The sequence below is a fragment of the Papaver somniferum genome, chromosome 7 (genome assembly GCF_003573695.1).
Source record: "Papaver somniferum cultivar HN1 chromosome 7, ASM357369v1, whole genome shotgun sequence".
In the NCBI taxonomy this organism is placed as follows: domain Eukaryota; kingdom Viridiplantae; phylum Streptophyta; class Magnoliopsida; order Ranunculales; family Papaveraceae; genus Papaver; species Papaver somniferum.
This window is the reverse complement of record NC_039364.1, coordinates 63444433-63454824: the sequence shown is the minus strand read 5'-3', so window position 1 is coordinate 63454824 and position 10392 is coordinate 63444433.

Genomic DNA, 10392 nt, shown 5'->3' with positions numbered 1-10392 from the left:
CCTTCATCACCTCTCCATCTTCTTCACGTGATCAGCAGGAGGAGAGAAAAAAAAATATTTGCCGGAGCATCACCGGCCGTCGCCGCCGTCCGATCATTACCCGACCAGACTCCGGCCGACGCCGACCAGGTAAGCGGCGATTTTTTTTTTCTTCAGATGTTCTGAGTTTCATGAGTTTTCCATGCCTTGACCATAATAAAATTATATACACGTGCATATATGAGTGTGAGTTTCGTTAAAAACCCTCGTTTTTGAAAACGTATGTTCGTTTGATCGTTAGTTTTGAAAACTAATAATAATCCCTGGTTTAGGAGGGATTTTTAATATATGTAGACCTAGGTCCAGTGATAAAGTTTAGTTTATGAGCTTTCATGTGAACCAAAGTTTTATCATAAAAGAAGTGAGTTTTCACAAAACCGAAATAAACCTTCGTTTTAGAGGATGACGATAGAGCGAAGGAAAAGTTTTTTTTTATATATAAAATCATGGTATGTCCATGAAAAATATATTTTCATACAAAACCGTGACATGCTTTCACGAAAAAGAGTGTACTCTTTTTTTTTGCGTGAGTTGTTACTCACTAAAAATAAAACGTGAGTTATTATTTCATGTTTTGTAAACATATATTTTCAAAACTGATTTTTTGAATAATATTCAAAGTAAACAATTATTTATTATGAAATAATGTTTTAGTTTTTATAATTCCATGGTAAATGTTCATGCAATGGAGATGTTCATGATTTTATGAAAAATCTGAGTTTCGTTCGTCTTTTGTAGGTGTCGAAGAAACGAACGATTTTGAGGTGTTAACTCTAGCATTACTATCACTATCGTTAGTGGAAGCGTAAAAGGTAAGAGTTAAGAGTTACCATTTTTGCAGATGGATTTACTTGCACGTTGATAATTTTATGCTCCTGGTTTCAGAAAATGTCAACTTCCAGTGGCAACGATTACGATTATTGGTATTCCTCTTCCTCTTCTAGCTCTTCTGATGAGGATTCCAAAGCTCCTGTAGCCAAATCGAAAGCTAAGACCATTATGATGAGGGAACAAAGCCTAGCATACCCTTGAATGATCGAAGGGTCACTTATGCTGAACTTATGAAGAGAAAGGCTGAAGATGATGAAGCACGGAACCGTCACGCGAAAAGGACCGAGTTCGGAGTCGAATACAAGCGGCTGAGGAGAGACGTCAATTCCTTGATGGGGTACCCTCTGATTCTGACGCTGATGCTTCCGAAGAGGAAGCTGAGCGGGTGTTTCGAGAGCGTAAGATCAAGCCTGACCGATATGAAAGGAGTTCCGGAATACCATGAAGCAAATTGAAGCTGAAGCTGAAGTGGAAGAAGATTCGGACTCAGATGATGCTCTTGATGCCTATCCGGACTTCATCGACGGTCCTGACGCTGATTACGACGAAGAGGAAGACAATGATGACAAATATGATGATTCGGATGATGAGAAGGACAATGATGACGAATCTGATAATTCGAATGAGTCTGACGAGTAGCTTTACTTCCATCTACTTTTCTTTCTTGAACATTTGAATGTTCTTTAGCCTTCGTAGTAGACATATCTTTGATTATTTGAATGACTTTGCTTCAGAGTTAGGGATTTCTTCTGAATAATAAACATTTTGTTAATGTTGATTCCTTCTGATTAAATGAAATGGACCAATGTTCATGCGCCTAAATCCATCATGATCTCCTTCGATGATTTCCGTCTTGTGAGAAGTACCATAGTACGTCCAAGAGACACATGACGTGCACAAAGCCGCGTGGCTATTTTCTGACTATGTCATTGTCAGTCCCCAGTGCGTTATTTTCCTCCGCGTCTTCAGTATTGATCTTTGAAACTTAGGGTTTCAGTGAAACTCGTAACTAAATTGACTGTTCGCAGAAGATAAACATCCACCGTGTCTAATATATATATATCTTCAAGACTGTGAGTCCATCATCTACGTGAATATTTCTTCCATTCCTGAGTCAGTTTCATCGTGCAGAGAAGTTTCGATCATCATACCTTGTTGTCACTATGTTGAGCAGTAGTATTTCTTCTCAAGATGATCCTCATTCGAAGCGTGAAATAGAAGCGTCCATCTCAGTAAGTTGTATACCTTGCTCATCTTTGTCTGATCGAGATTATTGATCATAAGAAAACGATTCGTTGCAGGATGATCAGAAGAATCCTTCTTCTCATAATTCAAGGCCCAAGCGGACTGTTAGAGCCCCTGCCCGATTAGGTTAGACTATAAAGTCTAGGAATGTTGAGACATACAAGTATTACACGAAGACCTGAAGAACGTGAAGAAGTAACGAGCTACAACGACATCATCCTTCCTCTTGAGGTTAGTAATATTGAATTGAACTGTTTCATTCCTAACATATCTTTCAAGTCGTGCTATATTAAAAACATAACTGCGAAGCTGTGTATGGATATATTACTCTAATAGTGAGACATGATCATACATAGTATTATGGAATTAGACTACGAAGTATAACGCTTATCTTTTGAACTTCGTAGCTATAACATCGACAAAATCTTATGAATGCTGTTATGATTATGTGTATGGGTAAAGGTGGTGATTTCATCCTAGGAAACAATGTTTTACATTTGTTTAAAGGAAGTACATTCATGAACTTGATTTATGAATCGAAAGGGAAATCGCTAGGCTTATTGGTATGGCTATTCATTGCAAATCTTTGGATTACCAACATGTTTGAGATGGTAGAACCGATTGTAACTTTGTTATGTATCTTGGTACAACTAATCACAATGCCTTACTTATGATTTGGTATGACTAGTTTTGATTAATTAGTGTAACCGATCCTAAGTAATCACCTGAGGTGGTATGATCGATATTTGTAATTGGTGTGACCGATCACAGAGAATTTGTGTAATTGATACTTGTAATTGGTGTAACCGGTCCTAGTAATCGGTGTAACCGATCCTGGTAATTGGTGTAACTGATCCTAGTGACTGGTGTGACCGATCACAAGCAATACCATGTGTATATGGTAACCGGTTTGATTAATTGATGTAACCGATCCTGGTAACTGATGTAACCGGTCCTGGTAACTTGTGTGACCAATCAAAAGTGTTCCATGTTAGGGTATAACCGATCCCAGTGATTGGTAGAACCGATTGAACCCATAATATGTGATTTGATATTTGATCAATCACATAGTTGTCTTGGAATACAGATGAACCAATTTGAATTTGTTTGTAAGTGTGGTATAATCGATTCCAAGGTTGTAAATATGAAAGATGATTTACAAAGAAGAGATGTCAACATTCTTTGAGCACACACAATAACTCTTATCTTTTATTGTTCAAAGATATTTCTTACTACTCAAGGAGATCATGTTCCGAAATAAATTAAGAATCTTTTAATTAAGGTATTAGTTTTATATGCTTTAATTACCAGCAATTAAATGCATATCTCTAGAGAATAAAAATTATTAATGTGCTTTTACTAATTGGAGATTTTGGGAAATATTGGACAAAGCATTTACTGGGATTATGAAAACCGAATGGGCATTTATTGCATATCTTGAGAATACTTTCAGTTTTAGAAATTCCTCGGTGTCCAAACATCCTAGGTCAATAAATACCTAAGTTTGCATTTCTAGCAAACTATCCTAAGAGTCAGGAAAACTTCATATTTTTGTTGTTTCTGGTGGAGCCGTCTAATCGGAGAGGAAAGTACCCTAATTAGGCGAAATCTCTTACGACCGCTCGGTTAAATGCTTCTGTGGGATCAAGAAGCTCTACGAGTACCGTTGGTGGAAAACTAGATAATTGCAGTGTTATTAGTTTTCGATTGATTTGATTGACTAACGATTGTTGAAACTTTGATTGCACCTAGTTTGTTTATTCTTGAGAATCTTCTCTTATGATATAAGATTCACTCAAACTAGATCGAAGTATCGACGAGATCTTTAGAACTGTTTGTAGATCAAAAAACATCTTGTGATAATTGATAGACGCATTTATGTGTCTAATTTGTCCTCAATGTTTCGTATTGTTAGTACTCGTTTTCGTCCTTATTATGGTGTTTTGTGTGTTTGTAGGTATTTTTTGGAAATAAACATTTTTGGAAAATTCGTCTCGAAACGTTGATTTTGACACCCGGAGGACACATGTTATTCGGACTCCCCTTCCTTGATAAGGGGCACCTCAGTTTATAAGGGGAACCCTAACTGGACAACTGCTATTTACACTCCACAGACGGATAGGGGTCCAACCCTTTCTTCCACTTTTGAATTCTGAAAAAAGGCGGGAAAGCATGGTTCTCACCTGAAGAATTTTCGTTCGAATTTGGAAGGCATTGTACAGAGACTCAATGGCTCATATTGATGGGGGGGACTCTATTAAGGTTAACAGGCAGGATATTGTTGATTTCGTCGATTGAAATTGACTAGATAACCCGCAAGAAAAAGTCAGAGCAACACGTACGCTGGATGGGATATTCACGGGATTACAGCGTGGTTAAACGTGTGCTGATCGTGTTTGGATTGAGCTGGGTCTCTGCAGAAGCGTGGAGAAGTTAAATGAGGAAGATTCAGTAGCTGTATACGCGTGGAAGAGATAAAAGTGGAAGAAAATATTCCCGAGAATATTTTTCATCAATGCCGAGTAATGGAGAATTCGATGAAGTTATTGCGTGATATTTTGAGGCTGTTGGGTTATAAATAGTTTCTGGGATAGCAGAGATGGATGACATAGAGTTTGGGAGAGAAATAGAGCACCACAGAGTCGAAACACCAAGTTGCAGAGAGACCTGCTGCTGCTGCTGCCATTGAAGAACACGAAGAACGGACCATTCAAGACCGTCGTTTTCCAACAGTAACAACGACTCACAGCCGTGGGTCGTACATCAGAGGCAGACTTATTTGTTACAACGTTTGCGACACAGAGCCGTGGGTCTTAGAGCAACAGTAATAGTGACACATCCTCTGTATCGTTTTTTTTTTGGTTTGTAACAAATATAATTGTTACAAAACCCGGTTTTGAATTATTTCTCCATTTTCATCATTTGTAAACACCCTTTGAGCAATAATAATGATTTTTGAGCGTGTTTCCAACATGATGAGCGGCTAATTCTCCCACAACCAAGGCAATGAGGAAGCTATTTACGCATGAATAACTGGTAACTATTTTATTTTCTCTAATATTTAATTATAATTCAATCAATCACTGCTTTTGCAGAGTTTTAAATTGTTTGCGTAATTTTTCTAATCAGTTGTGATTTAATTAGATAGGTTATGCTTTGTTTAGATAATCTATGCTTAAGGGATACAATTGATGTTTGAGAATTTGCTTGATTATTAGTGAGTTAAGATATAAAGGACTTAAAAGATAATTAGAGTTTTGGATTATTTACCATCATTAATTCATGCATAATAGTGGAATCAGTGTCTTGGTTATTTTCTCATATCTTGAAGTCAATTTTGTAATAAGTTTTCTTTACTTTTAAGTTTTATAAGTCTAAAAATCCATTGCTTTCACAAGCCTCAACGAACCTTATTACTACAACTCAATTGAAAAACACATCAATTTTTGGCGCCGCCGACGCGGGCTTGTCTTTATGCTAGAGTTTTTAGATTTTTTTAGGTTTTTATTTGTTTTTATTTTATTTGTTCTTCTTTACGTTTTTGGGTTTTTGTCTTTTCCTTACAGATTTTGGAATTTCGAGCGAAGAAAATTTTGCCAAATCTTTGGTGAATACTTAAAGACTTGGAGTAAAAGACAAAGCGAAAGGAGCGAAAGAAGAATTTTTTTTTGTTTTTAGTAAAAAAGAGAAAAAAAAAAGAGAGACAATTTTTTTTTTTTAGACTTTCCTTTTCTTTTGGACTTTGGACTTGGACATTTGGACATTCTTTTATTTTTAAACCCTACGGAAGGGTAATATTAAATATTAAACTGTTTGCAGAGAAGGACGGTGATTACGATATCACCTCGGCCCCTCGAGTTCGTACACGACATTGGAGTTGGGGCCCGAGTCGACTTCATGATGAGTGCCAAATATTGTATATATTTGCACCCTTTTTATTGGCATTTAACTCATCTTTTGTGCATTAATTCTACATTTTATCCCATATTCTGTATTTTCATTGTTTTCGAGAATAAATATTTTTATTAATTAATTTTGTATTTTTAGGTAATAAATAAAGTTCGGATGAGTCGCGGAGCGAAAAAGAGCAGAAAAGTGGTGAAAAGCCGGGAGGAATTACGCAAGGAAGCCGCGAAGAATGTTGTGCATAAGACCAAAAGGCTAGAAGTGGGCTTCAAGAGGAAGAAATTGTTCTTAAAGAAGAAATGGGCTCAGAATTATCCCAAGCCCAACTTATTTCCCAAACCAAAACCCAAATCCATAACCCACATCTCCTCTAGCCGTCAGATTGGATCATCTCAGCATCCTACGGTCGCTTCATCATCGTTCATCGAAGTCTGCAGATCCTGTCTAACACTACAGCACCTAACTCCATCTTACACCGTTAATTTTGATGTATTATACATCTAACGTTCGTTACTTGCTCTGTCCCATCCCACCGTTGGATCAATCTACCATCTTCACATCCCACGGCTTAGTATCGCTAGACACCAAAACTCGATGAACCCGCCTCACAACGAAACAACCCTAGGATATATAACCCAAAAAAATGAAGAAACCCTAATCATTTTCACTTCTCCTTCTCTTTCTTCCTCTCTGCCCGTACCACCTTCTCCACCGAACACCATGTCCGCCACCGTACACCACACCATTTCTCCCCTAAACCTACCTTCACATACCCTTTCCTTTCACTCTCTCTAGCCCTCTATTTTAATGATTTCACACCATAACCCTAGGTGATAAATCATTAAAACAGATGAGTCTAGAGAACAAAATAGAGCATGGGAATGGAGTAGGAGCAGAGAAGAAGCATGGGTCGACATTTTGAAGCTGTTTTGTCACGTCAATTAGGTGAAGTTTCAAACCCTAGAAAAATTAGGGTTTTCAAAATTAGGGTTCTGCTTACATTTTTTTTGTATAAATAGAAGAGATGGGTATGGTGTAGAAGGTGTTCTTGGGCTAGCCGAGATTCCCCCAAAATTGGGTTAGTTTAGGTTTAATTTCAGTTCTTAAATTTCAATTAAATTTCAATTTAGGTTTTGCAATTTTAATTTCAAGTTCTGTTAAATTCTGTCACTTTTTATTGCAATTTGTGTTTTAATTTTAAGTTCCTGTTAATGTGCTTGTTTTAATTTCATGTTTTAATTTCCTGTTTTCATATCCTGTTTGTCTCCTGTCAAATGTGCTCCTGTTAAAATTGTTGCTCCTGTTTAATCTTGTGTTCTGTTAATGTGTGTTGTTACTGTTAGATGTTGTTTACATGTGTCCTGTTTAATGTTAATGCATGTTTAGTTCCATGTAATGTTAATATACCTGTTTTGTGATACATGTGAAGTGATAGAATGCTAGGCTAGAAACCTTTGAAGCACTGAATTGATTGAGTAATGGAAGAAATCAGTGCTCATAGCAAGCTGATTATCTTGCCATTCCATTTTTGTATGCTTAGGTTGCACTGATTTGATTGAGCATTGGGAGAAATTAGTGCTCATAGCAAGCTAATTCTCTTCCCTTTCTTTATGAATGCCTTAGCTTTGCTTTGTTACTTCTTCTCCACATCCCTGCCCTTGGCCTTAGGCCTTGGTTCATTTATCTTGTTCACACTGTTTTCTTCATTGTCATCTTTCTTTGCTGTCTAGTATTTCCATTGTTGTTGTTTACTGCATTGCCTTTGCTTTATTGCCTTGTTTTCCCACTGTTTTCTTCCTTGCTTGTGCTACTGCTGCTGTTGCTTCCCTTGCTGTTGCTGCAGCTGCAGCTGCCTTTTCTTTCCCCTGCTACTCAGTGCTTGTGCAGCTGCTTTCTTTGCACTGCTGCTGCTGTTGCTGCTGTTTTCTCCAGCTTTGCTGCTGCAGTACTGCTGCTTTCCTTCTTCTTTGCCTTGTGCTGCTGCTGCTGCAACCCTGTTGCTGCTGCTGCTGCTCCCCTTCCCCTGCTGCTGCTGCAACTGAGCTTGGCTCAGCTAAGAGTCATTACTAAAGCCCACTGTAATAGTTCGCTTTCCAAGCAAAGGCCCAGTTCACAGTTACCAAGCCCAGGTTTGAACCTAAAGTTGAAGCCCAATTCAGTCAACTGTGGGCTTAATCCATAAGCCTAAACTCAAAAGCCCAAGACCAAACCAACTGAGTCCAAGGCTCAGTTCATCATTCAAAGGCCCAAAGCCCATTTACACTTCAAAGACCAACTGAGCCCAAGCTCAGTTCATTTTATTGTTATCAAACCCATTAGTACTCTAAGCCCATTAGCAATTTAGAGCCCATTAGCAATTTAGAGCCCAAATAGCTAAACACAACAAAACACTCCCAATCTCTGTGGATCGACCCGTACTTGCACGAGCTACAACCGACGACCGTGCACTTGCGGTATTACTGTAGGCCCGCGTTTCATTGCGCTTAATTTTTATACACGCTCCTTTGAGGCCCACCAAGTTTTTGGCGCCGCTGCCGGGGACCATTTTGCATTTAAATAGAATATCTTCGGGGTCTGCCAAGTTTTTGGCGCCGCTGCCGGGGATTGGTGCTGTGTTTTTTTTTCGTGTGTTTTTCTTAGATATTTTGCATTTCACTGCATAACATTTGCATCTGTATCTGCTTCACTTCATTTGTTGTTGGACCTGCTGTTCTGAACCTGTTTTTCCTCTGCTGGGACGCCACCAAGGAAAAGAACCAAAGCCCAACTGGGTTTTTGCAACAATATCAGAGCAGCTGGGCTGTGCTTAAAAGGTAACCCATTTAAGAGAACCCGAATTGTGGGCTTCCAATTTTTTAATTGTGGGCATGTAATATTAAAGCCAATTTTTGGGCTTCTCTTATTTTCTGTTGGGTTTGTAATAATTTATTTGTGGGCTTGTTTGTTTAATTTGTGGGCTTGTATTTAATTTTTGTGAGCTTGTTTAAATTGGACTTGCATTTTGTATTCTGGGTTTTTAAACCCAGCTGAGCTTGTAACCGATCACGCTAGTTGAACTCGTTAGTGGGCCGAGTACCCAAATTCTAGGCCGAGATTTTGGACTCAGTTCCACCAAAAGTTTTCAACCAAGCGGAGCCAAAGCAAACACAAAACCAACAGTGGGCTTGCTCCCATTCAAAAACCAAATTTTATTTTCTTTTTCTTTTTTTTTTTAAAAAAAAAAAAAAAAAATTTCTCTTGCTCCCATTTTAAACCAAATTTTTTTTCTTTATCCCATCTTAAACCAAAAGTTTTATTTTTCTCCCATTTCAAAACCAAATTTTCAAATGTCTCCCACCAAAACCAAATTTTGGGCTTTGTAACATAGTTACTTAGCTTTTGAGCCAATCATGTCTGGATTTTGGTCTGCTCCTGGGGATGGAAATAAAACTCTTAGAGAACTTGCTTATGGACATGTGCCACGTTATGAACCTTCCACGGACCATGATGTCAATAGTCATAGGAATTATTATGGACATTTTCAAAGTCCCGAGCCGCAATACATGAACCCTAATGACTATTCATACATGCATCATTCATCGCAACGTGAAAATGAACATTTTGCTAGTGCCTCACTCACACAATCATCACTGATCGATCAAATAGAAGCTCGAATCACAGCTTTAGAAATGCAATCACATGAGGAATCTGTCACATCTAATTTTCTTAGGCAACCTGAAATCTATGCATGTCCCGCATGTGGTAGTTTAGACCACCCTGTTGAGAATTGTCATATTTTGCATAATTTTAGGCAATCTAGAGAAAATCCAAGGTATGAAATGCCCATAAATTGTGAGAATGGTAGTCATTGGGACCATAATCAATCCTTTGAGGGTTGCGATCAATATTTTGTAAACCCTAATGACCATGCACACATGTACCATTCACCACAATTTGAACATGAAGAATTTTGTACTCCCATGAATTTAGACTCCACCACAGAAGCTTTAAGACTCTGTAAGCAAGACTATGATAGATCTACATCACGAATTCATGCACATTTAGATCAGATTTTGCTTTACCGACAAAAGGAGGAAATTCATGAGGAAATGTATGTTGGCCCTAATGAAGTGTCTAGTTCCATTCATGTAAATAATGTTGAATACGAACCTAATTTAGAGGAACATGAATCGACTAATGACACCAGCACGGTTAATGAGGACCAATATGCATGCTACCATGATGATGATTATGATGATATGTTAGAAGAACATGAAAATATTGTGGAACCTGTTGGTTCAAAAACATATGGCTTCTCGCCCTCGACCTTCATGAATGTTGTTTTTTCTAATACTCATTGTAATTCATATGATTTTGATATTGACATGGGAT